The sequence below is a fragment of the Hemicordylus capensis genome, chromosome 7, assembly GCF_027244095.1.
Source record: "Hemicordylus capensis ecotype Gifberg chromosome 7, rHemCap1.1.pri, whole genome shotgun sequence".
Taxonomy (NCBI): Eukaryota; Metazoa; Chordata; class Lepidosauria; order Squamata; family Cordylidae; genus Hemicordylus; species Hemicordylus capensis.
The window spans coordinates 1753561-1760032 of record NC_069663.1 but is presented as its reverse complement, the minus strand read 5'-3'; the positions used below and the strand labels follow the sequence as shown (position 1 = coordinate 1760032).

Here is a 6472-nt window from a genome sequence, read left to right as displayed (position 1 = left end):
CCGGGATCTGTGCTACTGCAGGCTGGTCAACCACGCATCTCTACCTGATGAATGGCCAGCCTGCAGGCAGCTGCCTCCTTTGGTGCCCCCTCTGGGCACTTTCCAGATTAGCCCCTGCAACAGGGTCACAACATACCTGCGAAGTGTGCTTCCCCACTTCCTGTGTTGCGACACCGCAGTCCCTACGCTGTCAGTAGGGTGCCGCTCACATTTCTGATGCCTTATTCTGGATTTTATCGCTGTAATTTAATGCAATAACGTTGTATGTCCTTTGCAAAAAAAAAAAAAAATAGCTGTAATTTTTCCATTTTAAGAGGGTCACAATTCTGTTTCGGCATTGTAAGTGGTGTGGTGAGGATGGTTACATCTGCGTGGATGGTGATTTATCAATATAAAGCTCCTTTCCGTTTTAGAAATTTATTTCATTTCTTTTTTTCGATGGGGTTGTGAAGAACTTTACACCTTGATTTTTTTCTCCATGCGGTCTGCAAAAGAAAGCCAACGTTCTGGCAAGGCTGGAAATGTGCTCCCTACAGCAGCAGAAACGTGGAGACCGCCGGGGGCTGCCCTCCTCCTGCTTGGCCGTCCCATTGTTCCCGAAGGCAGCAGCCACAATAAGACGGTTTGTGCACAGAAGTCCCCCCCCCACTGTGAGCTTGCAAGCAAGTTCTGTGGCACAGCCTTCCCCGCCCCCCTCCCCGAGTGCATTTGCATCCCTTTTTCTCGCCCGTTTTTGCGCACAGTTCTAATAAAGCTAATAACAATAATAATGCTAGGGGGGGGGCCCTCTTGCTTTACATGTGCCACAGCCAGAGAGAGAGAGAGAGAGGAAAGAAAGACGCATCCTTGGGGGCGAAGTTGAACCATGTGTGTGCTTGAACGTGTGAGTGTGTGCACATGCGTCTCTCTTTCAGAAAGCAAAAAGGAGATGCAAACTCCTCAACAGTGGATTGCAACTCTGCAGCTGCCAGTGCAGTTTCTTTTGGGGTGGGTGGGTTGCAGCACACAGTATGAACGGTTCCGCCTGGGGGGGGGCATTGTTCCATGGACTATGCAACAAACGGCTTACACCATTTCTTTACGTTTCCAATGCGATCGTGCCAAGCCGAAGCATTTTACACCACCCCAACCACTGTAGAGCATGTAATCTGGAAAGCACCCTGGTTCATTCGGACAAGCCACTACTGGACAGCAGAGAGTGACTGGCCCAAACTCACCCTGTGCCATGGACCAGGACCTATTGCCACACCAGGTTGGTCTGGGGAGGGAGAGCTCTGAGGACAAGGTTCCTGGTTTCCAGGAGATACCTGCACAACCTGGGCGCTTTCCAGGTTAGCCGCTCAACAGTGGCACAATGCTTCCCTTCAGGCAAATCCCATTCAAAACGTAAATAGCAAAGCACCCAGCAGGGGGAGCAGTGTCATGCAAACGAACAACCCCAAAAAACAGCAACTTTTTTACGCTGGATATATAACATCACAGCACTAAATCGCAGCGATTCAATTCTAAAGAAGGCATTGGAAATGTGAACGGCACCCTGCTGTCAGCGTAGGGACTGCGGTGTCGCAACACAGGAAGTGGGGAAGTACACTTGATAGATACACCGTGTCCCCATTGCAGGGTATAATCTGGAAAGCGCCCTGGCCCCAAAGCTACCCTTGGGGAACCTTCTGTATCCCCAGCCATATCTGGACCTATTGCTGAGAGTTCTGAGGATGAGGAAACTGAAGCGTCACCTTGCTCTGAGGACACCTCATTGCCCCTTTACTACAGTTCGGAGGAGTACGTTGACCCTCCTGCAGAGACTGATCCATAGGAGTCTGCGATTAAGAAATAGGGCTCAGCCCTTTAACTAGCCATTGGGGCTATTCTCACAATCGGGAAGAATCGGGCTAGGAAAGCCTAGCCCGATTTTCCCCGATCGTAAGAACCACCGGCCTTGGCTGCGAGCCCGGTGGTTCTCCAGCAGGTAACCCGCTTTGGTGGCCCTCCTCTTAGCCCGGGTTTGCGGAGTGAGTGCTCCGCAAACCTGGGCTATCTGGCCGTGAGTAGCCACATGCAGCTCCGTGCTGTGGCTACTCACGAGGAGACCCCCAGAGGGGAGGCGAAAAGCCGCCTCCCGGCTCCGGGGTTCTCACCAGCATGCCCTGCGCGCTCACGCAGGGCATGCTGGAGCTTTCAGGGAGCGATCGGCCCCCGCTCCCCCCAGCCCCCGCCATCTCCATCACGGAGTCGGCAATTGTGTGGGTGGCCGATCCAGCCGCCCAGGGCTGCTGCCCCGATCGTCTGTGGGGAGAGTGGGCTTAGCCCGCTCTCCCCGCAGTATAATCTAAAACGGGTCTCACTGATCATGAGACCCGCCTCATTGTCTCCGGGATTGTGGGTGGAGTCTAGGCTTATACCCAGCAGCAGGGCTATATAAGAGCTCAGTTTGCAGTATGAGTTGCTGAAGCAACCTGGTTGTACTTTGCTTGTCCAGGAGATTTATCAGACTTTACCGTGACTTAACTTTGGGAGGGTGTGGGCGTGCATTCACATGTTGGCCAGATTTGCCCCTAAGTCCATGAAATGTTTCAGAGAACACTTCACACATGATACGGGTTTTCCCCTCAATATTGGAACCTAGCCTGATTTATGTCTGGGGTTAAAAAAATCTTTTCTTTTTGCGTTGGAGTATCGGTTATGCCCTGAACTCACAGTAAAGCCTCGTGGTAAAGCCACGGAAAAGCCTGCTGTCTGAAAGGCCTCCTGGTTCCTGATCCTCAGCTCCCCTGAATATGCCCTTTGCTTGCTCCTGAGAAGTGCTGTGTATTGACGACAGGCCTTTGACCTCCTGCTCTGTTGACTGTGCTATACGTCTCCTCCTGAACTACAGGACCTGTGGGTCTTCTGAACTACAGAACCTCGCCCTGTGCAGAACATGATCCATGTCTGAAGATCAACCTAGACAAGATGATGTACATTTTCCACAACAGGGCAAGTAGCAGCCGTTTCCATTGGGAAGATGGCAGGGAGGGGTCAGTCAAGCTTCTTTTCCAGTGTTGGTGATCTGAATTCCTCTACAGCTGATTGCTTTAAATATGTAGAGACACCAGCCCTATTCAGTCATTATAAAAATGGTTAGAGATTGTAACTGGGGGGCGGGGGCAGAAGTGGGGTTCCCATTTAAAACTGCCAATGGTAAGGCATCATCTCTTGCTCTGAAGAACACTCTCTGGTGGCTGGGTAGAGAGAGTAACAATAAATCACTGGCTGGTTCCTGGCTGTGATTGCCAAGATGTCCTCTTGTAGTCTGCAGGATGATACCCAGGTCATTTTGACGCTCAATGTCCAAGATCCACGGTTTGAGAATCTTCTTGGCCTGATTCTATCCTAATAGTGACAGATATTTCTTTAGAATTCTTTAGAATTTAGATGCCAAGTGATGAGAGTTTTGCTAGCAGTGCTTGTATCCAGGAAGACTGAAACCTGTCGGCCAGTACAAGGGGAATCAGCCCCAAAGGGGAAAGTTGATCTTGAGACAGTAGTTGAAAATTGAAACTCATGCTTTGGATTCCACCCTTTGAAAACCCATTTCTACCTTAGTGCAGCATTAGAAATGCATCTGGGAGCCCAGAATACAGCTCTTATAAACTTAGACTGGACAATCTGCAGTGTTCTGTAGTTGGAATAGTGGCCCAGTTGTTCACCGTACAGACATTGAGCCAGTGGTTTGGCAATGAACAGATTTAGTGCAGCAGAAATAACTTCTCCTTTGGAGCAGAAAAATATCAGAATGGCTGATGTACCTGTTGGGCAGTGTAATCCACATGGGCCTTCCATGACCCTGTGGCATGAAAAACCACACCCAAATATTTAAAACTGTTAACCTGTTCAATCCGATGGCCCTTGATTGACCAATTACAATTCTTAGGCTTCTTGGCAAGGACCATCACCTTAGATTTCTGAAAATTCATAACCAGGTGGTTATCCTTACAGTAATTGGCCAGGAGCTTAAGAGCCCTCCTTAGATCTACTGGGGTTTGAGAGATAATAGCATCAGCATCCGCTTACAGCAAAATTGGGATTTTTACCCCCGCGATGTCTGGCAGATGTAACCCTGGATCTGAGAGATTTTTGGCTAAGGTGTTTATATGCAGCTTAAACAGAGAGGGTGCCAACCTGCACCCTTGTTTGACTCCTTTGCTGGAAGTTATTGGGTGTGAAAGTGAGCCTCGGGGTTACCTCTCACCCTGACGTTGGTGTTCTCATAAAGCTTTTGAATGAGAAGAAGTAATTGCCTATCAGTGTTGATATCCCTGAGTTTTCCCCACAACCTTGGCCTCGAAATTGAATCTAGCGCTGATTTGAAATCTACAAAGGCCACATACAAAGAGCACTTGGGCTTACTGCTATACTGGATGGCTTTAAGAGGGGTTTGGATAACTTCATGGAGGAGAGGTCTATCAACGGCTACTAGCTGGAGGGCTATACTATAGGCCACCTCCAGCCTCAGAGGCAGGATGCCTCTGAATACCAGTTGCAGTGGAGTAACAGCAGGAGAGAGGGCATGTCCTCACCTCCTGCCTGTAGGCTTCCAGCGGCATCTGATGGGCCACTGTGTGAATCAGGATGCTGGACTAGATGGGCCTTGGGCCTGATCCAGTAGGGCTGTTCTTATGTTCTCAATAAGATGGCGTAGCACTAAGGAATGATCCATAGTTGAGCGCCCCATTCTAAAACCAGCCTCTTCATCCCCCAAGATGTCTTCTTGGTGGCACCACTGTGGCAAACCCGCCTAAGTAGCCACCCTTTAAAACAAGGTTAAGGGAGCGAGTGTTCCCTTAACCCTGTTTTTTAAATCGTCTGGCAGCTGCTGATGCTTCCAGCTGCAGATGCCAGACTGCGGGGAGCCCAGAGAGGCCTCATCCCCTAGGAAGCTGCTGTCTACTGAGACTATTGCCCCCCCCCCAGCTCAATATTGTCTACACTGCTTGGCAGCATCTCTCCAGGGTTTCATGTTGGGGTCTTTCCCAACCCTGCCTGGAGATGCTGCCAGGGATTGAACCAGGACCTCCCGCATGCTAAGCAGATGCTCTACCACTAAGCTACAGCAGCACCATTTCCAAGGAAGTTGCCTTCTACCAAATCAGGCCATTGGCCCATCTAGCTCAACACTGGCTGGCAGCAGTTCTCCAGGGTTTCAGGCAGAAGTCTTTCCCAGCGTTACCTGAAGATGCCGTGGGTTGAACCTGGGACCTTCTGCATGTAAATCCAATGCTCTACCGCTAAGCTACAGCAATTGCCCCAACAATCTGCTCCCTGAGATGACTACGTCACCTTGCTTCATGGTGGGGCCGCCCCGTCCAAGCCACTAAGCCACACAGACTCTCCAATATTTTCAGCAGCGTGGTGAGTGACCCTTTGGATTTCTATACACTCCTGGCTTGATCCTTTAAAAGGGATTGATGGTCCCAAGTTCCAGTGGCAGGATTCAGACTGGTTCTTCTTGATGTACCCCCCATGCTCGCTTAAATACATACATACCGGAAAGAACTAAGAGGACGAACAGCAGCAAGGTGGATGGACTCGATTACGCAGGGGCATAGCAAGGTTGGAGTGGGCCCAGAGACAAGATTTTAAAATGCCCCCCACTCACTGAAGCTCAGCTCATGAAGTAAAGAAATCTTAAAAGAAGCTGAACAGTGGTAACAAAAAGCATCTCTCTCTCTCTCTCTCTCTCTCTCTCTCTCTCTCTCTCTCTCTCTCTCTCTCTCTCTCTCCTATGTGCCACTATAGAACATCATCCTAAATTATATTTTAAAAGGTTTTGAAAATTGTGGATGATGCAAGTCATTTAATGCATTTCCCAGTCATGTGACTTGCCTCTGGGGGAGGGGGTCCCCAAGGCAGTGGGGCCCCAAACACTGTCTCCCCCTGCCCTATTAAAGTTACACCCCTGCGATTACGACAGCAGTGAATGCACCACTGAGAGACCTAAAAGGCCAAGTTGAAGGCAGATTATCCTGGAAAGAATCTATCTATGTGGTTGCTAAGAGTCGACACCGACTTGACGGCACTTATCAATCAGCAAGAACTAGAAATGTAAGCTTCGGAGGTGCATTTGCATGCATAGTGGTGGGGACATCACTTGCACCCCCCTAAAAAAAAAAAGAATCAGTGCAGGCTGGCATGCAAAATGAAATCTGAACAGACATTCTCAATCCGTTGGCTGTTCTTTCTCTCTGCTTTGATCGATATTTTGCTACCAGGTCGGTATTAGGTAGGGCCTTCCTTCCATTGTTTAATTCTATGGCCATCGGGTTATTAGCTGAACAAACAGGTGGGTGACTGAAGCAGTTGCTGCCCAAGGCGGAGAATTATGTTGGCTGTATGGCTAAAATTCTCTTCCAAGAGCTGAAATGCCTTAGTGATTAGTCCTGCTGCTAGCCTGAGTCCCCGGCTTTTGCCATTTAACCAAGCCTGGTCATTT

General features: G+C 49.5%; 1 non-coding gene across 1 annotated transcript; it reads right to left on the bottom strand.

The window, feature by feature from the left end:
- Window positions 1-5026: 5026 nt before the first annotated feature.
- TRNAA-AGC (transfer RNA alanine (anticodon AGC)) lies at window positions 5027-5097 on the bottom strand. Its single transcript has one exon. It is a non-coding gene; the product is annotated as a tRNA-Ala (tRNA).
- Between the last annotated feature and the right edge of the window lie 1375 nt (window positions 5098-6472).